Source organism: Nansenia antarctica (assembly GCF_963989245.1).
Source record: "Nansenia antarctica genome assembly, chromosome: 8".
Lineage (NCBI taxonomy): Eukaryota > Metazoa > Chordata > Actinopteri > Argentiniformes > Microstomatidae > Nansenia > Nansenia antarctica.
In genome coordinates this window covers 56,305,231-56,330,892 of record NC_137678.1, presented here as the reverse complement: position 1 = coordinate 56,330,892, position 25,662 = coordinate 56,305,231, and the positions used below count along the sequence as shown (strand labels likewise).

Genomic DNA, 25,662 nt, shown 5'->3' with positions numbered 1-25,662 from the left:
TAGAGCAAAAGGCAGGGCTCGACATTGCGACTGTTTTGGTCTGTGCGGTTTTGGTCTGTGCGACTTGGAAATACATTCAATAGCACCAGTGGACTAAAATACTGAACTACTGTCATGCGCAGTGTACATACAACTCTTCTACCTTCTGTAGCCTTTGTTCTGTGTTCATATTCTTGTATTTGTCTTTCTGTGCGTCTGTGTGTTTCGTTGATGTTTCACAGTGCCTTCTTAACTTATATTCTTTCATAACAGACATGCTGTCTCCACACACAAGACACACAGGCTTTCCTTTTACTTCTTTTCTTACTTTTTGCCTCCCACCTGATTGAAACCCCCTGTCTGTTTACAGCGTCTACTTTTCACTGTGCTGCTGCTGCTGCTCATGACGAGTACTGAAGTGAAGAGAAGACGCGGGGGCGCGCTCGCTCGCGGGCACTCGGTACGCGCCAATGCACTCGCAGTGCATCTTGGGACTTGTAGTATTATGGTGCTAAGGGCACATAATACTGCGGGCCGGTTTTAATAGTAATTAAATATCATCCCGCGGGCAAGAGAGAACTCATTCACGGGCCTGATCTGGCTTTGACACATGTGCTGTAAAGCATCTAACATGTCCTGTGTTCCACAATTCATGTTAAAACCGAGCTCAAGAGAGACGAGTAGGCCTACAGTCTCCCCAGAGAGAGCCTTGGCTGAGAGCCAGGTTGGTGGCAGCGCCTGTGCTCGCTTATGCTGATTTCTCCCGTCCATTCATTCTAGAAGTTGATGCTAGCTACAGTGGGCTTGGAGCAGTCCTTTCACAGGACCAGGAAGGGAGGGTGAGGCCAGTAGCTTACGCTAGTCGAGGCCTGAAACCCACTGAAAGGAATATGTCGAATTATAGCTCCATGAAGCTTGAGTTTCTGGCCCTTAAGTGGGCCATGTCAGAGAAATTTAGGGAGTATCTCCTCGGTCATAAGTGTGTGGTGTACACTGATAATAACCCTCTGAGCCATCTGTCCACTAGGGTTGGGTACCGTTTGGGTTTTATTCGGTACCGGTACCTAACCGATACTTTAAAAACGGTACCGGTACCAAAACGGTACTTAATTCGGTACTTTTGATTTTTTTAAATGACATATATACAGTATATATATATATATATATATATATATATATATATATATATATAATAACACGGTCGACAACATTAAACAGCTTTTCACTTTTTTATTATATATATATATATTAGTTAAATATACACTCAAATTAAAATAAATGAAAATAAAACTCCTGAGCCTTGGGGACTCCATTAAGCTGGGGGTGCCTATCGTTGGTACTGATGTCGAATACGAGTACACACTTGTTCGGCAGCCCCTCAAGGACATCAGAATATTCTTAGAAAAGGGATCTAGTGAAGAGGCCTGCATAGCCCCCAGAACCAAGAAGACCGAGAGGAAATATAACTCTGATGAACTGGAGCCCTCCACCTTGTCAAAATCCAAACTCTGTTGCCGCTCAGCTACTACTACTCCCCTCCCCCTCTCTGGTCCATGATGACATGACGATTCATTTTTCAGACCAAATTAGGTGCCCTGGAGCAACGATGGGCAGCCCAACTCTCAGCATTTGACTTTACCATCAAGTATAGGCCGGGCTGGGCCAACGGTAACGCTGACACCCTGTCCCGGCAGTACCAACCAGATGACCCGTCATTGACATCGGGGGTCTTACCACCTGGCACGGAGATTCCGGAGTTACTGCAGCACAATATTGGGTTCCAAGAACCATTACCAGTCCTAGAAACCTCCCTGCCAATGGAGATCGCGGGAGGTAGAGTCTTCCGAAGGACCACCCGACCCAATGCAGGCCAACACTCCAATGTCCATCATCTGCCTGAGACAACCGTGAGGAGGACGCGGAGGGGCTCCCCTACCCTAGCCACTCATAGTCAGATGTCCATAACATTTAGGCCCTGGCACTAAGGTGTATCGTCGAGACGACGATAAAAATCGTGGGGGTAGATTGTAACAGGTACCACCTGTAGCTAATTAGTGTCATTCAAGGCGGCAATTAGTTCCACTCAAGGCGGGACCTAAGAGGGGAAGTTGGGGCGGAAATGTGCATTTAAGGACCAGAAACACGCACTATAGGCAGATCCGTCTGAGTTGGTTTATCCCCTCCGGAGCTCTGAAGTTCCCACAGGTAAAGCTGTTGGTAACACTAGCCGGGTTAGCTGTTTATATCTTTTGTTGTCCCATCTCATCATATTGTTTGTGCAGGTGGTGTAGATCGGAGTGGTTGCCCATTGGTGCTAGCGTACTAGGAAGGGAGACGTGATGGTGCGTATTCAGTCTACCTATTACGTCTGATGTATGTTTTGAGACATGAGGTTACGGTGCTAACGATCGTATTTTGCTACAGGTCTAGCCTGACCTACGTGGTATCAGTAAAGCGGGCCAGACGATAGCTGCCGTGGACTCAGGTACAGGGGCGTGTGGCTTACGAAATAGACGCAGCTACAGTGTTATGGGTAGATGATTAACCCAACTCTTTTCCCTTTGCCCATAGGATTGCTAGCTGCTGTTTTGCTCATATCCAAGGTGTATCGTAATGAAAACAAACTATATTGTGTAGTGGATAAGCCCACCTGACGTGTTATTTATTACCAGACATGAACTAACTGGTCGTTTTTATATATTAGTCTCGTTATTGTTTTTCTGTTCGTTGGTTTGAGTGGGGGGCGCCGGCGTGGAGAGGGTAGTCGGGGTTCCCGGGTTTAGTCTCCTTGCACTGCATGTTGTGTGTGCGTGTCGTGCTTGGTGTGATTAATCACTGGGGAACACTTAGCCCACAGTCTGCCGTGTCTTTGTGCTGTGTGTGTGTTCATGTCACAGATTCACTGGTGTACCTGTCCATCGGGGTAGTAGTATCCCTCTCTACTGCCAGTCGTCCTACCCTCGTGTTTTTGTCTTACTGGAAGTGTTTGTTTTGTATGGTGTTTTTATATAAAGTAATAGTTTTTAAATATAGATGTTAAATAAACTATTTTTCTATTACACCGTAAACAATCCTTCTCTGGTTGATGAATTGGTTTCATGTCTCCCTCCCTCATACACGAACCTAAGTGCTTTAATTTAGTCCCGAGGACCTCACCTCGTGTAACAAAAAGGTGGTGTTGTCTTGCAGTGAATTCATCTACTGATTAGCCGCAACCATTCGGGGCCTTGAGTGCCTTATGTCACATTTGGCGTTGGTCGGCAGGATTGAGGGACAGAGACATGTTCCATTTATATTAATTTTGAGTTGTGTGACCAGTTGGTTTACTGTTTATTTGCCTGTTTGTTTTCTGATACTGTACTGTTTTTCCAAACGACTTGTTGTTTTACTGTTGATATTGAGTGTCTATAGATTAGTGGAGAGCAAAACAGCAGCTGGCCATCGAAGATCAGAGCAGCCAACACCACGACCTTCAGCCATCCTCCCTCCAGAGGAATTGCCTGGTGATCGGGTGGTTTGAGCGGGGTAACCATGGACGAGGAGGTGAAGGAACTTAGGGACATGGTGCAGAAATTGCAAGCTGATTATGAGATTCTTTCTCGGGAGAGACTGGAGCCTGCCCACAGCCCTCTACACCCCCTCCTGAGTCTGTTCCTAACCCCCTACTTTCCAATAGGTCCAGTAGAGGTCCGTCTATTTTAAAGTGTCGCAGCGACTTAATTAGTCAAAAGCGACCAGCGACAAATCTAGCTACTTTTTCTGGTCATTTGGGGAATTACTGTAAAGCAGACAACCCGTAGACTGGTTGGCGACTTTGTCGCTCTATCTGGCGACTTTCCAGACCCCCATGGCGACTTAATTAGTCAAAAGCGACCAGCGACAAATCTAGCTACTTTTTCTGGTCATTTGGGGAATTACTGTAAAGCAGTCATGTCAAAGTCAAATACACAGGGGGCCAAAATAAAAAAAATGGTACAAGTGGAGGGCCGGGCTGGTTCAATGTTTATTAAAACTCGCAATTATTGCACATATTGAACCAATACCAATAACACAGCCTATATTGCACTTAACATTAATCATTAAATTAGCCTAAGTAAAACATAAATAAAATCAGTTGCAATATGTTCTCAAGGCTCTCAAGGCTCTCAAGGCTCCTGTGTCTCCACACACAAGAAACACAGGCTTTCCTTTTACTTCTTTTCTTACTTTTTGCCTCCCACCTGATTGAAACCCCCTGTCTGTTTACAGCGACTACCTTTCACTGTGCTGCTGCTGCTGCTGCTCATGACGAGTACTGAAGTGATGAGAAGACGCGGGGTCGCGCTCGCTCGCGGGCACTCGGTACGCGCCAATGCACTCGCAGTGCATCTTGGGACTTGTAGTATTATGGTGCTAAGGGCACATAATACTGCGGGCCGGTTTTAATAGTAATTAAATATCATCCCGCGGGCAAGAGAGAACTCATTCACGGGCCTGATCTGGCTTTGACACATGTGCTGTAAAGCATCTAACATGTCCTGTGTTCCACAATTCATGTTAAAACCGAGCTCAAGAGAGACGAGTAGGCATACAGTCTCCCCAGAGAGAGCCTTGGTACAGAGAGGTTAGCCTATAGAGAGGTTAGCCTACAGAGAGGTTAGCCTACAGAGAGGTTAGCCTACAGAGAGGTTAGTCTACAGAGAGATTAGCCTACAGAGAGGTTAGTCTACAGAGAGGTTAGCCTACAGAGAGATTAGCCTACAGAGAGGTTAGCCTACAGAGAGGTTAGTTTACAGAGAGGTTAGTCTACAGAGAGGTTAGCCTACAGAGAGATTAGCCTACAGAGAGGTTAGCCTACAGAGAGGTTAGTCTACAGAGAGGTTAGTCTACAGAGAGGTTAGCCTACAGAGAGGTTAGCCTACAGAGAGGTTAGCCTACAGAGAGATTAGCCTACAGAGAGGTTAGCCTACAGAGAGGTTAGTCTACAGAGAGGTTAGTCTACAGAGAGGTTAGTCTACAGAGAGGTTAGTCTACACAGAGGTTAGCCTACAGAGAGATTAGCCTACAGAGAGGTTAGCCTACAGAGAGGTTAGCCTACAGAGAGATTAGCCTACAGAGAGGTTAGCCTACAGAGAGGTTAGCCTACAGAGAGGTTAGCCTACAGAGAGGTTAGTCTACAGAGAGATTAGCCTACAGAGAGGTTAGCCTACAGAGAGGTTAGCCTACAGCGAGGTTAGCCTACAGCAGGGTTAGCCTACAGAGAGGTTAGCCTACAGAGAGATTAGCCTACAGAGAGGTTAGCCTACAGAGAGGTTAGCCTACAGAGAGATTAGCCTACAGAGAGGTTAGCCTACAGAGAGGTTAGCCTACAGAGAGGTTAGCCTACAGAGAGGTTAGTCTACAGAGAGATTAGCCTACAGAGAGGTTAGCCTACAGCGAGGTTAGCCTACAGCAGGGTTAGCCTACAGAGAGGTTAGCCTACAGAGAGGTTAGCCTACAGAGAGGTTAGTCTACAGAGAGATTAGCCTACAGAGAGGTTAGTCTACACAGAGAAGTTAGCCTACAGAGAGGTTAGCCTACAGAGAGGTTAGTCTACAGAGAGGTTAGCCTACAGAGAGGTTAGCCTACAGAGAGGTTAGTCTACAGAGAGATTAGCCTACAGAGAGGTTAGTCTACAGAGAGGTTAGCCTACAGAGAGGTTAGCCTACAGAGAGGTTAGCCTACAGAGAGGTTAGCCTACAGAGAGGTTAGTCTACAGAGAGGTTAGCCTACAGAGAGGTTAGTCTACAGAGAGGTTAGCCTACAGAGAGGTTAGCCTACAGAGAGGTTAGCCTACAGAGAGGTTAGCCTACAGAGAGGTTAGTCTACAGAGAGGTTAGCCTACAGAGTGGTTAGTCTACAGAGAGGTTAGCCTACAGAGAGGTTAGCCTACAGAGAGGTTAGTCTACAGAGAGGTTAGCCTACAGAGAGGTTAGTCTACAGAGAGGTTAGCCTACAGAGAGGTTAGCCTACAGAGAGGTGACCAAGATTTGCCTTCTTCAGGAGTCGACAGGGGGTTTGAAGGCTGCACTTTTGGCGTGACTTCGGATTAATTTGATTTATTTGACTTGACTTGCTCCTGCTCCTTTTTTGCCCATGGGGAAATTAATTAATTGTATAGGGCACATAAAAATGTATGACAATCTCATGTGCAAAAATAAATAAATGAAATGAAATGAAAACATAAGGAGACACCACACATCCACTCTGAGCAAATCACACACACTCCAGTTAGTGCGGCAGCTTAGCAAAATGAGGGCGACACGCCGGACAAATAAAATCAACAGCCACCTGCCAGTGTCTACACAAACCCTAGAGGACTCCTTTGATTACGTCCCACCAAAGCCCAAAGGACGGCGTGGCACTACAGCCAAGGCACCCGTGAAGATGGCCATTAAATATGAGGAGCTGGTGTCTGACTCTGAATCTGAATCTGAGGAGTTGGTGGTGGAAGAGTGGTGCCCCAAGAAGAATGACAAAGGCCGCAAGAGAGCCAAGGCAACAGGGTGTGCGTGCAAGGGTCGCTGTGGCAACAAGCTCTGCCGGTGCCGTAAGGGAGCAATGACCTGTGGCGAGAACTGCCTGTGTGATCATGAGAAGTGTCGCAACATGGACACTAAGACCTCTACTGTGGACTCATGTGATCTGGACGATGGGTCTAAAGATTCATTTTCCATTCAAGACCCTACAGCTATTAGCACTGGGGATGATACCTTCTTCAAACCACCCTGTGCCACCCCCACTAAGAAGGTGCTTGGAGAGCACATCCCTGCAGACTTGAAACTGGAGAGAAAACCGATCACCCCAGGTGAGGAGGAGAAAGAAGAAGAAGAAGAGAGGCACACGAACAGTTCCAGAAGCATTGCTCTAGGATTAAGACCCGGACCAGCTGTCTCTGCAGGCCTGTGACCAAGATTTGCCTTCTTCAGGAGTCGGCAGGGGGTTTGAAGGCTGCACTTTTGGCGTGACTTCGGATTAATTTGATTTATTTGACTTGACTTGCTCCTGCTCCTTTTTTGCCCATGGGGAAATTAATTAATTGTATAGGGCACATAAAAATGTATGACAATCTCATGTGCAAAAATAAATAAATGAAATGAAATGAAAACATAAGGAGACACCACACATCCACTCTGAGCAAATCACACACACTCCAGTTAGTGCGGCAGCTTAGCAAAATGAGGGCGACACGCCGGACAAATAAAATCAACAGCCACCTGCCAGTGTCTACAGTACTGTAGTAATATGTTAGACAGGGAGCGCAGATTTTTTTTTATGGCGTTTCGAAATCCGATGTGACAGGAACGCTGGCTGTCCACGGTCCAAAATGCGTGCCTATCATGCACAAATCAGCCTAACGTTAGATAGATAACTTTAAACTAACTACTAACTATTAAATATGTCTACCATCATCCGCTGTCAAATGCCACAGGTAATAATTTATTTCTAAATAAACAGGATTGTACATCTTGGAAATGTGAATTGCGCTCCGATGTATTTCTATGGGAAGGCTGTGCTTGACGCTTCCATTGGACTGGGACGCCGGGCGCTCATACAATCTCTGTGTTTGATGTAGAGGAACAGGGTGACTGTCACCCTCTGACAAACGCGCAGATATGAGTGCTCCGGTGTCTTGCTTTGGTAGTCTAATGGAAGTGCCCAGGTAATAATTTTGCTATTATTGTCCTCTACTGCTAAACCAGAGCGCGCTGGACTGTGGAACAGTCTATGTTAACCATAGGCACAGTACCTCGGCATAATAGCTTTTTCTTTGTTATGCTTGTTGTAAAGAAAAGGTCTATAATGCATTGAAATGACATTAAACTAAGATAATAAGATGGTTATCGTAATTTTTCTAATCTTTATTAATAAGAAATTACAAAAAGTTAATTACAAAAGTTAATGACATTTGTGGCTGTCTTCCACATTGCCTAGAGCGAAATCTGATTTCTGGAGATGGTTCTCAATGCATCCTGGGAGCGAGGGTTATGGCTCCGAACAAATGAATAAAAAATAAAATAAAATAAAAAATCTCCAAATGAAGCCGGGGATAGCCCTCCCCCTTCCTCCTAGCCCTTGATCAAATATGAATTGGGACACCCCTACCCTAAACGCGAACGTGCAAAACGAAGCCGTAGGGGTGAATTGGGATCGGCCCTTACTCCCCTCATAAACACTCCCCTTTAATTCCATATACCTTGCAAATATCTACTAAAATGCTACATGTTAATACATTCTTAATATATTCTGAATGACAGTGTAATGACAGTGTCATTGTACTGTTATAGCATCAAGGTAAAGTGGAATAATGTTTTGTCCCTACTCTATTGAATTGGTGAGGCTAATATGCTGTAATATATAGGCTATCATGTAGGATTTCAACCATCTTACGATTATGAACAATGGCAAACATGCATAAAGACAGTGTGACAATTTGCTGACATTACTCCTTTACACACGTAACACTGTATAACTGTTTGTAAGTGCATATTTTCATATACTTTTGGGAAGATTCCAGCATGCAGTAGCATGTCCACCATTGATCTCCCTATATCAACTTTGCTGCAAATTAAACTCTTACTTCATTAGATTGTCTTATGACTTTTTCTGTGGTTCACCCCCTAAATTACATTTTGTTACTGAAAAGATTGACATTGACATGTTTTCAACCTTCTTTTCTTTTCTTTTCTTTTCTTTTAAAGGTACATTCAGGATGGAAAAGATGCTGCCAGAAAAGGAAACATGTCAAAATCGCTGGAACTGTTTAAATTGGCCCATGGCATCCACCCAAATGAAAGACTTCAGAATAGGATCAAGAAAATTGAAGAGGCTATAGAGATGGCACGGCAAGAATCAGATGAGGTTGATGATGAAGAGTTTGTTGATGTTAACAACAGTGGTCTTATGCTTTTCAAAGAACTTTATGACAAACTCTATGATTATCAGAAAGAAGGAGTTGCTTTCATGTATGGTCTCCACAGAGATGGCCGGAATGGAGGAATCCTTGCCGATGACATGGGCTTAGGGAAGACAATTCAGGTGATATCATTTCTCTCTGGTATGTATGATGCTGAATTGGTGAAACATACTCTGCTTGTCATGCCAACCTCACTCATCAAGAACTGGATCAAAGAATTTGCCAAATGGACTCCTGGAATGAGAGTTAAAGAGTTCCATGGTACAAGCAAATCAGAACGCAACAGGAGCTTGGAGAGGATTCAAAGGAGAGGTGGTGCCATCATCACCACATACCAAATGCTGATCAATAACTGGGAGCTTCTCGCATCTTACGACGGCAAAGAATTCGAATGGGATTATGTCATCTTGGACGAGGCACACAAGATCAAATCCCCATCAACTAAAACTGCCAAAAGTGCTCACGCGATACCTGCCATAAATCGTCTACTTCTTACAGGCACCCCTGTACAGAATAACCTGAGAGAAATGTGGTCTCTTTTTGATTTTGCTTGTCATGGGGCACTCCTTGGTACATCTAAAACCTTCAAAACAGAGTATGAAAATCCCATCACCCGTGCAAGGGAGAAGGATGCCACCCCTGGTGAGAAGGCACTGGGACTCAGGATGTCAGAGAACCTCATGGCTATCATAAGTCCATACTTCCTGAGGAGGACAAAGGCAGAAGTGCAGAGCAAAAAGCAAGCCAGTGAAAAAGACTTGGAGTCAGAAGAGAAGGAAAACCAACCGCTAAATAATGGTGGTGCAATAATGCCAACTCTTACCAGGAAGAACGACCTAATCATCTGGACTTACTTGAGCCCAATTCAAGAGGACATCTACAACCAGTTCATATCACTGGATCACATCAAGGAGCTGCTGATGACCACCAAGTCACCGTTAGCTGAACTGAATATCTTAAAGAAATTGTGTGACCACCCAAGACTTCTCTCTGCTAGGGCGGTTGCTCAGTTAGGCCTTGAAGAAGGAACAGGCACAAACCTTCAAGAAGATGATAATGAGACCGCTGCCAACAGAATTGACAACATTTCTGATGAAACCCTTATGTCAGAATCTGGGAAACTTCTGTTTCTTATTGCACTGTTGGAGAAGCTGAAGCAAGAAGGCCATCGCACACTTGTTTTCTCACAGTCAAGGAAGATGTTGGACATCATCCATCGGATTCTAGTCAACAAGCGTTTCAAGGTAGTGAGAATTGATGACACTGTTACTCAACTCGCGGAGAGAGAGACGGATCACACTTTTCCAGACCAGCAAGCAATACTCTGTGTTTCTCCTGACCACTCAAGTGGGAGGAGTTGGCATCACATTAACAGCGGCAAACAGAGTTGTTATTTTTGATCCCAGTTGGAATCCAGCCACTGACGCCCAGGCTGTTGACAGGGCCTATCGCATTGGACAAACTGAAAATGTCATTATATACAGACTGATCACTTGTGGCACAGTGGAGGAGAAGATATACAGACGGCAGGTGTTCAAAGACTCCTTGATCAGACAGACCACCGGGGACAAGAAAAATCCATTCCGGTACTTCACCAAACAAGATTTGAAAGAACTTTTCACACTGCAGGACACGCGATCTTCATCAACACAGTTGCAGTTGCAGTCACTGCACTCCAGACAAAGGCGCACAGATACTCAGTTGGATGAGCACATTGCCATCCTTCACTCCATGGAGATATTTGGGATCTCTGATCATGACCTCATGTTCTCAAAAGAAGTGGATAACCATGAAGATGCCCCTGAGGATCAAGAAGCAGACCACTACATACAGAACAGGGTGCAAAAAGCTGAGGACCTGATGAAGGCCGTGTCAGAGTTGCATATGCAGCTAGCTGACAGCATTGCATCAAACACAGAGCCAGCCTGGTTGCGAAAACCAGCTCAGCACAACACAGTGACGTCAACTGACAGGAAATCCAAGGATAGAAAGCTCAGTCCCTCCGTTCCTAGCCATGAGACCAATTTCAACAACTCTCCTGCATTGGTGGATCTTACTCAATCTGGGTCGGGTGATGAGGATGATGTCCAAAATCTCAGTAACAACTTCATTGATCTAGCTGTAGATGAAAGTATTGACAATGAAGAACCCACTTCAAAAGATGCAAGTGAGGAAGAATTGCTAAACAGCAACCATGATTCTCCAATAGACAAGTCTCTTGAGTTGTCCGTGTTTTTTATGTCCGTTCAAGAGGTTTTGGATGCATCATCAACTGTGAAAGATGACAATGTTATTGGTTTGGAGAATAGCACAAGCCAGAATGTTTCCTCAGCTGTTGATGAAGATGCACCACAACATGTAAATGCATCCCCACAATGGCAGAACTTGTCATTATACCAAGATAATTCCACTATGGAAGAGAGGGACTCTCCTGTCAAATCCATGAAGGACATCCTGCAGATGTCCAAGATGAGCCAAGGGAGTCATGCAGACACACCTTTGAAAATTGATGCTGGGATTGAGGCTTTTGAAGGAAACTTCAATTTACAGTTAGAAGACAGTGCTACTGATGTGTTTCCAGAGGAGGATGATATCCATGAGGGGAATTCTGGGTTCCAGATGGATGACAGTTTAAATCCAGATGAAAGGCCTACTAAGAATAGAGCTGTTGAACAGAATGTAGGAACTGCCAGTGACTCCCTAGCATCTGACTCATACCACACCGCAGATAACTCATTTATTATATTCCGAAAAAGGAAACGAGTAGCAGTAATTTATGATAGTGAGGAGGATGAGGAGACACCCCACTTGATGACCAGTGGATTGGATGAATCTTTCAAAGGTTTAGGATCCTCTACACCAAAATCTGTCAGAACCAGTTCCTTCAAGGGCTTTGGATTGAACACCTCTGTGGCCTCAAGACGCTCCCTTGTGGAATCAGTAATTGAAGATGTGGAAGACCTCAGTGACACAGAAGATAACACAGACGAAGTTTCACAGGAGCAGTCTAATGATGTAAGTGATGGAGGTGAGAAAGGTGGATCTCATGAGGAGGAGGAACCCACTGGGGAAACTTTAAACACTGAGAATGCTGAAGAGAGTGAGGAAGGGGGACTTGAGTCTTTGCATGTTGCTGAATCTGCTGAAGAGAGTGAGGAAGAGGGACTGGAGTCTATGCATGTTGCTGAATCTGCTGAAGAGAGTGAGGAAGAGGGACTTGAGTCTATGCATGTTGCTGAATCTGATATTGGAGAGGAGGAAGAAAGTAGTCTGGAGGAATCTACCAATGATCTTGAACTTGCTTCTGATGAAAGAATGGACCAGTGTACTACTGGCAGAGATTGCACATAGCAAAAAGCTAAACCCCTCAACAGTGATTCCCCATCTGTGACGGAGGGGAAGAGGTATGAAACCTTAGTGAATATGGGAAAGCACTGATAGCTGATATATACTGAAAGCACTTACACTGAAGAGTATGCTCTTGTAAATCTATGGTTTTTGTAACCATAGTAAATATCAAATTTTCACTTGCAAAGTAAACAAACAAACAAAAAAGTGTGTGTGTTGGGGGGGGGGCACACATCAAGTCTGGTCACCCTAGGGCACCCTAGGGGGTTAATCCGGGCCTGTGCGGGACACACTGGTGCATGAGATGTGCCACGCTGCCACCTGGCTGATAAACGGAGTGAGGGATGGCAGATCTACGCACGCAAGGCCACGCTGGCCCACCCCGAGCTGCCCATGGTCACCCGCTGCCACAGCTACGACATCAACTACAAATTCAAGTACCAGTGCAAGCGCTGCGAGAACACGATCGGGCGCCACTCCAAGTCTCTGGACACAGAGAGGTTTGTCTCTTTGTTTGTTTTCTCTCTTTTCCTGCATTGACGAGAAGAGAACAAGGTTGGCAGAAAAAGAAAAGCATTTATTTGTGATACAGGATTGGATTAAGAAATGTACACTGTTTGTACTCCAAGGTGAATTGCGTCAATGTTGAAATGGAGTTAGCATTAGCATCCACATACATTATGGGTGTAGTTTTAGCAAAGTATTAACTCTGTGTCTCAACAAAACTCTGGTGTGTTGCCATGGTGAACAGGGGACAAGAAGACAGACACCACACATCCACTCTGAGCAAATCACACACACTCCAGTTAGTGCGGCAGCTTAGCAAAATGAGGGCGACACGCCGGACAAATAAAATCAACAGCCACCTGCCAGTGTCTACACAAACCCTAGAGGACTCCTTTGATTACGTCCCACCAAAGCCCAAAGGACGGCGTGGCACTACAGCCAAGGCACCCGTGAAGATGGCCATTAAATATGAGGAGCTGGTGTCTGACTCTGAATCTGAATCTGAGGAGGAGGTGGTGGAAGAGTGGTGCCCCAAGAAGAAAGACAAAGGCCGCAAGAGAGCCAAGGCAACAGGGTGTGCGTGCAAGGGTCGCTGTGGCAACAAGCTCTGCCGGTGCCGTAAGGGAGCAATGACCTGTGGCGAGAACTGCCAGTGTGATCATGAGAAGTGTCGCAACATGGACACTAAGACCTCTACTGTGGACTCATGTGATCTGGACGATGGGTCTAAAGATTCATTTTCCATTCAAGACCCTACAGCTATTAGCACTGGGGATGATACCTTCTTCAAACCACCCTGTGCCACCCCCACTAAGAAGGTGCTTGGAGAGCACATCCCTGCAGACTTGAAACTGGAGAGAAAACCGATCACCCCAGGTGAGGAGGAGAAAGAAGAAGAAGAAGAAGAAGAAGAAGAAGAAGAGAGGCACACGAACAGTTCCAGAAGCATTGCTCTAGGATTAAGACCCGGACCAGCTGTCTCTGCAGGCCTGTGACCAAGATTTGCCTTCTTCAGGAGTCGGCAGGGGGTTTGAAGGCTGCACTTTTGGCGTGACTTCGGATTAATTTGATTTATTTGACTTGACTTGCTCCTGCTCCTTTTTTGCCCATGGGGAAATTAATTAATTGTATAGGGCACATAAAAATGTATGACAATCTCATGTGCAAAAATAAATAAATGAAATGGAATGAAAACATAAGAAGACACCACACATCCACTCTGAGCAAATCACACACACTCCAGTTAGTGCGGCAGCTTAGCAAAATGAGGGCGACACGCCGGACAAATAAAATCAACAGCCACCTGCCAGTGTCTACACAAACCCTAGAGGACTCCTTTGATTACGTCCCACCAAAGCCCAAAGGACGGCGTGGCACTACAGCCAAGGCACCCGTGAAGATGGCCATTAAATATGAGGAGCTGGTGTCTGACTCTGAATCTGAATCTGAGGAGGAGGTGGTGGAAGAGTGGTGCCCCAAGAAGAATGACAAAGGCCGCAAGAGAGCCAAGGCAACAGGGTGTGCGTGCAAGGGTCGCTGTGGCAACAAGCTCTGCCGGTGCCGTAAGGGAGCAATGACCTGTGGCGAGAACTGCCTGTGTGATCATGAGAAGTGTCGCAACATGGACACTAAGACCTCTACTGTGGACTCATGTGATCTGGACGATGGGTCTAAAGATTCATTTTCCATTCAAGACCCTACAGCTATTAGCACTGGGGATGATACCTTCTTCAAACCACCCTGTGCCACCCCCACTAAGAAGGTGCTTGGAGAGCACATCCCTGCAGACTTGAAACTGGAGAGAAAACCGATCACCCCAGGTGAGGAGGAGAAAGAAGAAGAAGAAGAAGAGAGGCACACGAACAGTTCCAGAAGCATTGCTCTAGGATTAAGACCCGGACCCCACCGCTGCCACCAGAGGGCCGGCTGTATGCTGTTTGGCTGCAGCAGTGCTGCTCTGGCTGTGCGTGGGGAGCTGGAGGGGTCTGGCATCATCCTCAACTACCTAATGGCAGGCTGCCCGTTGGTTCTGGGGAACCTGTGGGACGTTACCAACGTGGACATGGAACGCTTCACCACGGCCCTGCTGCAGTCCTGGATGTCTGCAGGCCCTGGGGCCGCTCTCCTGGACCACATGGACTCCTCCCGCCAGGCCACCCAACTCAAATACATCACAGGAGCTGCGCCTGTGGTCTACGGCCTCCCCGTACACTTGCGATAGGACGAGGAGACGCACCGTTTCAGAAACTAAGCAATTTCACACCCAATGCCCCCGATACTAATGTGTATGATTTTAAACTTTTAAAGGTTTGTTTTATTTATCGTTATCATTAACAAATTACCTTTTTAATAACATGTAATGCCAAAACGAATGCCTTTTGTTGTGAATGCCTTTGTTAATTTAATATAGCAAATGTTTTTATCCTGAGTGATGCGTTTTAAATGAAAATTCTATGTGTACACTGGTGTCAGAAAGTTGGGATGAAAGGAAGGCCATCGGAGAGCCGTGTCCACGTGAGGGACTTGACATAGTGAAGCGTGAGGGCACGCTCTCCCGAACGGTGAGGATAGTGTAACGATCCTGTATGAGGCCCGTTAACAGCTCCACCAAGGGAGTTAACTCTCTTGGTGTTGGGGTAGCGCGGCCGTCGGTTATGCCGGAGATCGGGGTTCGACTCCCGCATGGGGCGAGTTACACTGTCCAGTTCCCGTTCGCTACACTGGTGACCAAGATTTGCCTTCTTCAGGAGTCGACAGGGGGTTTGAAGGCTGCACTTTTGGCGTGACTTCGGATTAATTTGATTTATTTGACTTGACTTGCTCCTGCTCCTTTTTTGCCCATGGGGAAATTAATTAATTGTATAGGGCACATAAAAATGTATGACAATCTCATGTGCAAAAATAAATAAATGAAATGAAATGAAAACATAAGGAGACACCACACATCCACTCTGAGCAAATCACACACACTCCAGTTAGTGCGGCAGCTTAGCAAAATGAGGGCGACACGCCGGACAAATAAAATCAACAGCCACCTGCCAGTGTCTACACAAACCCTAGAGGACTCCTTTGATTACGTCCCACCAAAGCCCAAAGGACGGCGTGGCACTACAGCCAAGGCACCCGTGAAGATGGCCATTAAATATGAGGAGCTGGTGTCTGACTCTGAATCTGAATCTGAGGAGGAGGTGGTGGAAGAGTGGTGCCCCAAGAAGAATGACAAAGGCCGCAAGAGAGCCAAGGCAACAGGGTGTGCGTGCAAGGGTCGCTGTGGCAACAAGCTCTGCCGGTGCCGTAAGGGAGCAATGACCTGTGGCGAGAACTGCCAGTGTGATCATGAGAAGTGTCGCAACATGGACACTAAGACCTCTACTGTGGACTCATGTGATCTGGACGATGGGTCTAAAGATTCATTTTCCATTCAAGACCCTACAGCTATTAGCACTGGGGATGATACCTTCTTCAAACCACCCTGTGCCACCCCCACTAAGAAGGTGCTTGGAGAGCACATCCCTGCAGACTTGAAACTGGAGAGAAAACCGATCACCCCAGGTGAGGAGGAGAAAGAAGAAGAAGAAGAAGAGAGGCACACGAACAGTTCCAGAAGCATTGCTCTAGGATTAAGACCCGGACCCCACCGCTGCCACCAGAGGGCCGGCTGTATGCTGTTTGGCTGCAGCAGTGCTGCTCTGGCTGTGCGTGGGGAGCTGGAGGGGTCTGGCATCATCCTCAACTACCTAATGGCAGGCTGCCCGTTGGTTCTGGGGAACCTGTGGGACGTTACCAACGTGGACATGGAACGCTTCACCACGGCCCTGCTGCAGTCCTGGATGTCTGCAGGCCCTGGGGCCGCTCTCCTGGACCACATGGACTCCTCCCGCCAGGCCACCCAACTCAAATACATCACAGGAGCTGCGCCTGTGGTCTACGGCCTCCCCGTACACTTGCGATAGGACGAGGAGACGCACCGTTTCAGAAACTAAGCAATTTCACACCCAATGCCCCCGATACTAATGTGTATGATTTTAAACTTTTAAAGGTTTGTTTTATTTATCGTTATCATTAACAAATTACCTTTTTAATAACATGTAATGCCAAAACGAATGCCTTTTGTTGTGAATGCCTTTGTTAATTTAATATAGCAAATGTTTTTATCCTGAGTGATGCGTTTTAAATGAAAATTCTATGTGTACACTGGTGTCAGAAAGTTGGGATGAAAGGAAGGCCATCGGAGAGCCGTGTCCACGTGAGGGACTTGACATAGTGAAGCGTGAGGGCACGCTCTCCCGAACGGTGAGGATAGTGTAACGATCCTGTATGAGGCCCGTTAACAGCTCCACCAAGGGAGTTAACTCTCTTGGTGTTGGGGTAGCGCGGCCGTCGGTTATGCCGGAGATCGGGGTTCGACTCCCGCATGGGGCGAGTTACACTGTCCAGTTCCCGTTCGCTACACTGGTGACCAAGATTTGCCTTCTTCAGGAGTCGACAGGGGGTTTGAAGGCTGCACTTTTGGCGTGACTTCAGATTAATTTGATTTATTTGACTTGACTTGCTCCTGCTCCTTTTTTGCCCATGGGGAAATTAATTAATTGTATAGGGCACATAAAAATGTATGACAATCTCATGTGCAAAAATAAATAAATGAAATGAAATGAAAACATAAGGAGACACCACACATCCACTCTGAGCAAATCACACACACTCCAGTTAGTGCGGCAGCTTAGCAAAATGAGGGCGACACGCCGGACAAATAAAATCAACAGCCACCTGCCAGTGTCTACACAAACCCTAGAGGACTCCTTTGATTACGTCCCACCAAAGCCCAAAGGACGGCGTGGCACTACAGCCAAGGCACCCGTGAAGATGGCCATTAAATATGAGGAGCTGGTGTCTGACTCTGAATCTGAATCTGAGGAGTTGGTGGTGGAAGAGTGGTGCCCCAAGAAGAATGACAAAGGCCGCAAGAGAGCCAAGGCAACAGGGTGTGCGTGCAAGGGTCGCTGTGGCAACAAGCTCTGCCGGTGCCGTAAGGGAGCAATGACCTGTGGCGAGAACTGCCTGTGTGATCATGAGAAGTGTCGCAACATGGACACTAAGACCTCTACTGTGGACTCATGTGATCTGGACGATGGGTCTAAAGATTCATTTTCCATTCAAGACCCTACAGCTATTAGCACTGGGGATGATACCTTCTTCAAACCACCCTGTGCCACCCCCACTAAGAAGGTGCTTGGAGAGCACATCCCTGCAGACTTGAAACTGGAGAGAAAACCGATCACCCCAGGTGAGGAGGAGAAATAAGAAGAAGAAGAAGAGAGGCACACGAACAGTTCCAGAAGCATTGCTCTAGGATTAAGACCCGGACCAGCTGTCTCTGCAGGCCTGTGACCAAGATTTGCCTTCTTCAGGAGTCGGCAGGGGGTTTGAAGGCTGCACTTTTGGCGTGACTTCGGATTAATTTGATTTATTTGACTTGACTTGGTTCACTCTGAAAGGATAAGTGCTAGTAACCTCTGTCCTAGACTTGACTTGACTCGACTCAAGAAGATTGGATCAAGATCTACAATGGATTAACGGACTATGAACTCCTTGCGCAAAAGCAATTGCAATTCTACTGTATTGTTCTCCTACATGGGTAATGTATGGTTAATTATTAATGTGTAATAACTGTAATAATTAGGGGCCGGAATGTAGGTGCCAGGTATGGGTTGTATTGTTGTATTTTGTCATACCGTTTCACCGTTTGTTTTTATCTACATTAAATATACAAAACGTACTTTCGGAACAGTGATTCATTGACAGCCAGCGCGTCGGGCAGGTATTTTTCCCCTACTTAGCCTCTCGGCGACAAAGTTTGGTTTTGATATTTGCCATTTTGATAGGTATGTAAACATTTTTGTCCTGGATGTCTGCAGGCCCTGGGGGCCGCTCTCCTGGACCACATGGACTCCTCCCGCCAGGCCACACAACTCAAATACATCACAGGAGCTGCGCCTGTGGTCTACGGCCTCCCCGTACACTTGTGATAGGACGAGGAGACGCACGCCGGACAAATAAAATCAACAGCCACCTGCCAGTGTCTACACAAACCCTAGAGGACTCCTTTGATTACGTCCCACCAAAGCCCAAAGGACGGCGTGGCACTACAGCCAAGGCACCCGTGAAGATGGCCATTAAATATGAGGAGCTGGTGTCTGACTCTGAATCTGAATCTGAGGAGGAGGTGGTGGAAGAGTGGTGCCCCAAGAAGAATGACAAAGGCCGCAAGAGAGCCAAGGCAACAGGGTGTGCGTGCAAGGGTCGCTGTGGCAACAAGCTCTGCCGGTGCCGTAAGGGAGCAATGACCTGTGGCGAGAACTGCCAGTGTGATCATGAGAAGTGTCGCAACGATGGCCACGGACCCTTCTGGAAGATCTACGCAAGCAAGGCCAAGCTGGGCCACCCCGAGCTGCCCATGGTCACCCGCTGCCACAGCTACAACATCAACCACAAATTCAAGTACCAGTGCAACGGCTGCGAATTATCGATCGGGCGCCACTCCAAGTCTCTGGACACAGAGAGGTTTGTCTGTTCCCTCTGCTCCGGTCGGCTGGTCCTGCTCACCCCCTCCACGCCCCGGGCTCCCACCCCCTTCGCCACGTTCGTCAAAGAGAACTTTGGGGCTGTGCGTCAGGAGCTGGTAGGTCAGAGCCACGGAGATGTGATGCGTAAACTCAGCGCCGACTTTGCAATGAAGACTCGCCTCAGCCAGAGCTGAGAAACATTCACCCCATGAAATAATTGATCTCATTAAAATAAAAAAATAAAAATAAATTTAAAAAGAAACCCTGAAACCCCCAAAAGGCAACTGCGGGGACATAAATCTGGTGCGAGTTGGGCAGGACAGAACCAAGACACAGGACAGAACCAAGACACAGTCACAAAAAGCTCAGTCACTCGAGCCAGATGTCCGATGCAAAGTGCAACTGGACGAGAGCATTGATAGAATCTCCAAAAAGTTAATCTTGATGAACAAGGACTCTAAAGAGTACCACGATCTAATGGAGCACTATTTACTATTTACATTCCAGTTTTAACCCAAACCCTAAAATGACGGGTCGAGCCAGAGCAAGATCGAGGGGTCGTGCACGCGGTCAAGAGACTGGGCCACCAGGGGCGGTGTCGGCTCCCCCTCAGGAGGAAGCACGGCCAGTTCACTCCACTTCTGAGGGTCAACTTGTGGGTCGTGGAAGACAGAAAATTGCCCCGGGACCTGTGTCCTCAGAAGATCGTCTTAAGATATCTGCAGGCTTTCAGCAGGTGAAGATCGGAGAGAGGGGTGGACGCCGCGGTGATTTCCATGATGTAGGAATCAACACCAGGCAGGCCATGGAACATGTCAAGGAATCCAAGACTGGGTCCTCTGGCTCTCCTATTCAACTGAAAGCCAACTTCTTCCGCATCCTTTCCCGCCCTCAGTGGAGGGGCCTGTCACTCCACCCCCTACTGATAATAGGGAGCCAACCAGGCACCCCAGAACATTCTATAAAGGTTTGGATTGGGGCCTGACGGTTAGAAAGAGTATCATTCTGGTGGGGGACTCCAACCTGGCCCGTATACCGAACCACACAGATCCGGAGGTGCAGATAGATGCATTTCCTGGGGCAACTTTTTATCACATCAATAATATTTTTAAAGTCCTAGCCCCCCACCCAACGGTGGAGAAGGTGGTCCTCGCAGTTGGTTTAAATAACTGTCTCCGGGAACAAAATAAACAAACAACATGGAAACAGCTACAGCAGTTGTTGAAGACAGCCCAGGTTACCTTCCCGGAGGCAGAGATATTTATCCCGGTAATAAATTACTCAGACCGCCTTCCTAGGGCCCAGCTAAATTTGTTGAAAATACTTAATGACACAATTAGAGACAAATGTAAATATCTGGAGGACATTAATAAACTTAGATTTCAGGTTGAGCCCCAGGACCCAATTCATTGGACTGGTAAAACAGCATCACTTATATTGACACACTGGTTAGACCAGTTAAACATGTAAGGGGGGAGGAGGCTCTTGAAATGGCTCCCCCAGATTCCAATGTGATGAACTTGTCGCGGACGTATAGGCTAACCTCATTGGAGAGGGAAGTCTTGGAGAAGGGACTTACGTTTATCCCTACCCCCTCCAAACTAGATTTGCAGGAACTACAGAGAGATCTACCTGCATGTCTACCACAGGAGACTAAAATTATTCGAATTCTTCCATTTTGAAACAGAGTATTCACATACTCCATTTACATACCCCTCAAAATGGGAACCTCGATTGGAACAGACATCACAGGAAATCCAGTCCCTAATCAGGAATGACAGTGAAGCCTTAGCCCAGTTTAGAGCTAGGCCGACACAGGCACACAATCTGTCTCAAGCCCAATGGCAGGCCCTGAAGGGCCTTAGCAAGAATCCTGATTTAGTCATTAAACCTGCTGATAAAGGTTCTCAAATAGTCCTTATGGATAAAGCACAGTATCTTTTAGAAGCAAATAGACAACTGAATAATAAACAACACTACTCCCCTCTACCGCATTCGATACAAGAAGAGACACAAGGTCTCATTAGGGAGATAGTGATGAAGTTATGCCAGGATAAGCACATTACTGAGAAACAGATGATCTATTTAATGGGACCGGATGAGCCTCGTCCTCGCCTCTTCTATTTGCTTCCGAAAATCCATAAACCTGTTGATGAGTGGACTGTTGCTTCTCGGGTCCCTAGTGGGCGGCCGATAGTGAGTGATTGTGGAAGTGAATCATACCACACACGCGGTGATTGGACAAACACACTTATTTAAAAAACAACAGCGCGCGCCGGGCGACTTCGTTGCTGTTATGTTAAGATTGTTATGATTCAAAACTGGTCAAATATTTATGCAATACTTTGAGCTAGTTGAGTGATATTACTGCCGTAATGATAATGACCCAATGATAGTTCATTCTGCTAAATTGCCAACACAGTGAAGTCCCAAGAGATTAACACATGGTATGGTAAATACTAGATTGGTAATAGATTAGATTAGGTATCGTAGTAATCGTGCTAAGCGTGCTAACTCCAATCCTTAGCCGAGTTAAACTAGCAAGATCAAGATGACACAATTTCTCTAAATAACACGAGATACCTCATAATGATGTGTTAACCGCAGAGATGAAGATGAAGGTCTTGTCAGTTGAGGAATACATCAAGCCGTAGCTCCTGCTCCTTTTTTGCCCATGGGGAAATTAATTAATAGTATAGGGCACATAAACATGTATGACAATCTCATGTGCAAAAATAAATAAATGAAATGAAATGAAAACATAAGGAGACACCACACATCCACTCTGAGCAAATCACACACACTCCAGTTAGTGCGGCAGCTTAGCAAAATGAGGGCGACACGCCGGACAAATAAAATCAACAGCCACCTGCCAGTGTCTACACAAACCCTAGAGGACTCCTTTGATTACGTCCCACCAAAGCCCAAAGGACGGCGTGGCACTACAGCCAAGGCACCTGTGAAGATGGCCATTAAATATGAGGAGCTGGTGTCTGACTCTGAATCTGAATCTGAGGAGGAGGTGGTGGAAGAGTGGTGCCCCAAGAAGAATGACAAAGGCCGCAAGAGAGCCAAGGCAACAGGGTGTGCGTGCAAGGGTCGCTGTGGCAACAAGCTCTGCCGGTGCCGTAAGGGAGCAATGACCTGTGGCGAGAACTGCCAGTGTGATCATGAGAAGTGTCGCAACATGGACACTAAGACCTCTACTGTGGACTCATGTGATCTGGACGATGGGTCTAAAGATTCATTTTCCATTCAAGACCCTACAGCTATTAGCACTGGGGATGATACCTTCTTCAAACCACCCTGTGCCACCCCCACTAAGAAGGTGCTTGGAGAGCACATCCCTGCAGACTTGAAACTGGAGAGAAAACCGATCACCCCAGGTGAGGAGGAGAAAGAAGAAGAAGAAGAAGAGAGGCACACGATCAGTTTCAGAAGCATTGCTCTAGGATTAAGACCCGGACCAGCTGTCTCTGCAGGCCTGTGACCAAGATTTGCCTTCTTCAGGAGTCGGCAGGGGGTTTGAAGGCTGCACTTTTGGCATGACTTCGGATTAATTTGATTTATTTGACTTGACTTGCTCCTGCTCCTTTTTTGCCCATGGGGAAATTAATTAATTGTATAGGGCACATAAAAATGTATGACAATCTCATGTGCAAAAATAAATAAATGAAATGGAATGAAAACATAAGGAGACACCACACATCCACTCTGAGCAAATCACACACACTCCAGTTAGTGCGGCAGCTTAGCAAAATGAGGGCGACACGCCGGACAAATAAAATCAACAGCCACCTGCCAGTGTCTACACAAACCCTAGAGGACTCCTTTGATTACGTCCCACCAAAGCCCAAAGGACGGCGTGGCACTACAGCCAAGGCACCCGTGAAGATGGCCATTAAATATGAGGAGCTGGTGTCTGACTCTGAATCTGAATCTGAGGAGGAGGTGGTGGAAGAGTGGTGCCCCAAGAAGAATGACAAAGGCCGCAAGAGAGCCAAGGCAACAGGGTGTGCGTGCAAGGGTCGCTGTGGCAACAAGCTCTGCCGGTGCCGTAAGGGAGCAATGACCTGTGGCGAGAACTGCCAGTGTGATCATGAGAAGTGTCGCAACATGGACACTAAGACCTCTACTGTGGACTCATGTGATCTGGACGATGGGTCTAAAGATTCATTTTCCATTCAAGACCCTACAGCTATTAGCACTGGGGATGATACCTTCTTCAAACCACCCTGTGCCACCCCCACTAAGAAGGTGCTTGGAGAGCACATCCCTGCAGACTTGAAACTGGAGAGAAAACCGATCACCCCAGGTGAGGAGGAGAAAGAAGAAGAAGAGAGGCACACGAACAGTTCCAGAAGCATTGCTCTAGGATTAAGACCCGGACCTCACCGCTGCCACCAGAGGGCCGGCTGTATGCTGTTTGGCTGCAGCAGTGCTGCTCTGGCTGTGCGTGGGGAGCTGGAGGGGTCTGGCATCATCCTCAACTACCTAATGGCAGGCTGCCCGTTGGTTCTGGGGAACCTGTGGGACGTTACCAACGTGGACATGGAACGCTTCACCACGGCCCTGCTGCAGTCCTGGATGTCTGCAGGCCCTGGGGCCGCTCTCCTGGACCACATGGACTCCTCCCGCCAGGCCACCCAACTCAAATACATCACAGGAGCTGCGCCTGTGGTCTACGGCCTCCCCGTACACTTGCGATAGGACGAGGAGACGCACCGTTTAAGAAACTAAGCAATTTCACACCCAATGCCCCCGATACTAGTGTGTATGATTTTAAACTTTTAAAGGTTTGTTTTATTTATCGTTATCATTAACAAATTACCTTTTTAATAACATGTCATGCCAAAACGAATGCCTTTTGGTGTGAATGCCTTTGTTAATTTAATATAGCAAATGTTTTTATCCTGAGTGATGCGTTTTAAATGAAAATTCTATGTGTACACTGGTGTCAGAAAGTTGGGATGGAAGGAAGGCCATCGGAGAGCCGTGTCCACGTGAGGGACTTGACATAGTGAAGCGTGAGGGCACGCTCTCCCGAACGGTGAGGATAGTGTAACGATCCTGTATGAGGCCCGTTAACAGCTCCACCAAGGGAGTTAACTCTCTTGGTGTTGGGGTAGCGCGGCCGTCGGTTATGCCGGAGTTCGGGGTTCGACTCCCGCATGGGGCGAGTTACACTGTCCAGTTCCCGTTCGCTACACTGGTGACCAAGATTTGCCTTCTTCAGGAGTCGACAGGGGGTTTGAAGGCTGCACTTTTGGCGTGACTTCGGATTAATTTGATTTATTTGACTTGACTTGCTCCTGCTCCTTTTTTGCCCATGGGGAAATTAATTAATTGTATAGGGCACATAAAAATGTATGACAATCTCATGTGCAAAAATAAATAAATGAAATGAAATGAAAACATAAGGAGACACCACACATCCACTCTGAGCAAATCACACACACTCCAGTTAGTGCGGTAGCTTAGCAAAATGAGGGCGACACGCCGGACAAATAAAATCAACAGCCACCTGCCAGTGTCTACACAAACCCTAGAGGACTCCTTTGATTACGTCCCATCAAAGCCCAAAGGACGGCGTGGCACTACAGCCAAGGCACCCGTGAAGATGGCCATTAAATATGAGGAGCTGGTGTCTGACTCTGAATCTGAATCTGAGGAGGAGGTGGTGGAAGAGTGGTGCCCCAAGAAGAATGACAAAGGCCGCAAGAGAGCCAAGGCAACAGGGTGTGCGTGCAAGGGTCGCTGTGGCAACAAGCTCTGCCGGTGCCGTAAGGGAGCAATGACCTGTGGCGAGAACTGCCTGTGTGATCATGAGAAGTGTCGCAACATGGACACTAAGACCTCTACTGTGGACTCATGTGATCTGGACGATGGGTCTAAAGATTCATTTTCCATTCAAGACCCTACAGCTATTAGCACTGGGGATGATACCTTCTTCAAACCACCCTGTGCCACCCCCACTAAGAAGGTGCTTGGAGAGCACATCCCTGCAGACTTGAAACTGGAGAGAAAACCGATCACCCCAGGTGAGGAGGAGAAAGAAGAAGAAGAAGAAGAGAGGCACACGAACAGTTCCAGAAGCATTGCTCTAGGATTAAGACCCGGACCAGCTGTCTCTGCAGGCCTGTGACCAAGATTTGCCTTCTTCAGGAGTCGGCAGGGGGTTTGAAGGCTGCACTTTTGGCGTGACTTCGGATTAATTTGATTTATTTGACTTGACTTGCTCCTGCTCCTTTTTTGCCCTTGGGGAAATTAATTAATTGTATAGGGCACATAAACATGTATGACAATCTCATGTGCAAAAATAAATAAATG

General features: G+C 46.9%; 1 pseudogene across 1 annotated transcript; it reads left to right on the top strand.

The window, feature by feature from the left end:
• Positions 1-8,997: 8,997 nt before the first annotated feature.
• LOC308164450 (DNA excision repair protein ERCC-6-like) lies at positions 8,998-13,764 on the top strand (annotated as a pseudogene). The gene is made up of 5 exons: positions 8,998-11,081; positions 11,856-11,942; positions 12,567-12,762; positions 13,014-13,645; positions 13,757-13,764. The product of its transcript is annotated as a DNA excision repair protein ERCC-6-like (transcript).
• The last annotated feature ends 11,898 nt before the right edge of the window (positions 13,765-25,662 follow it).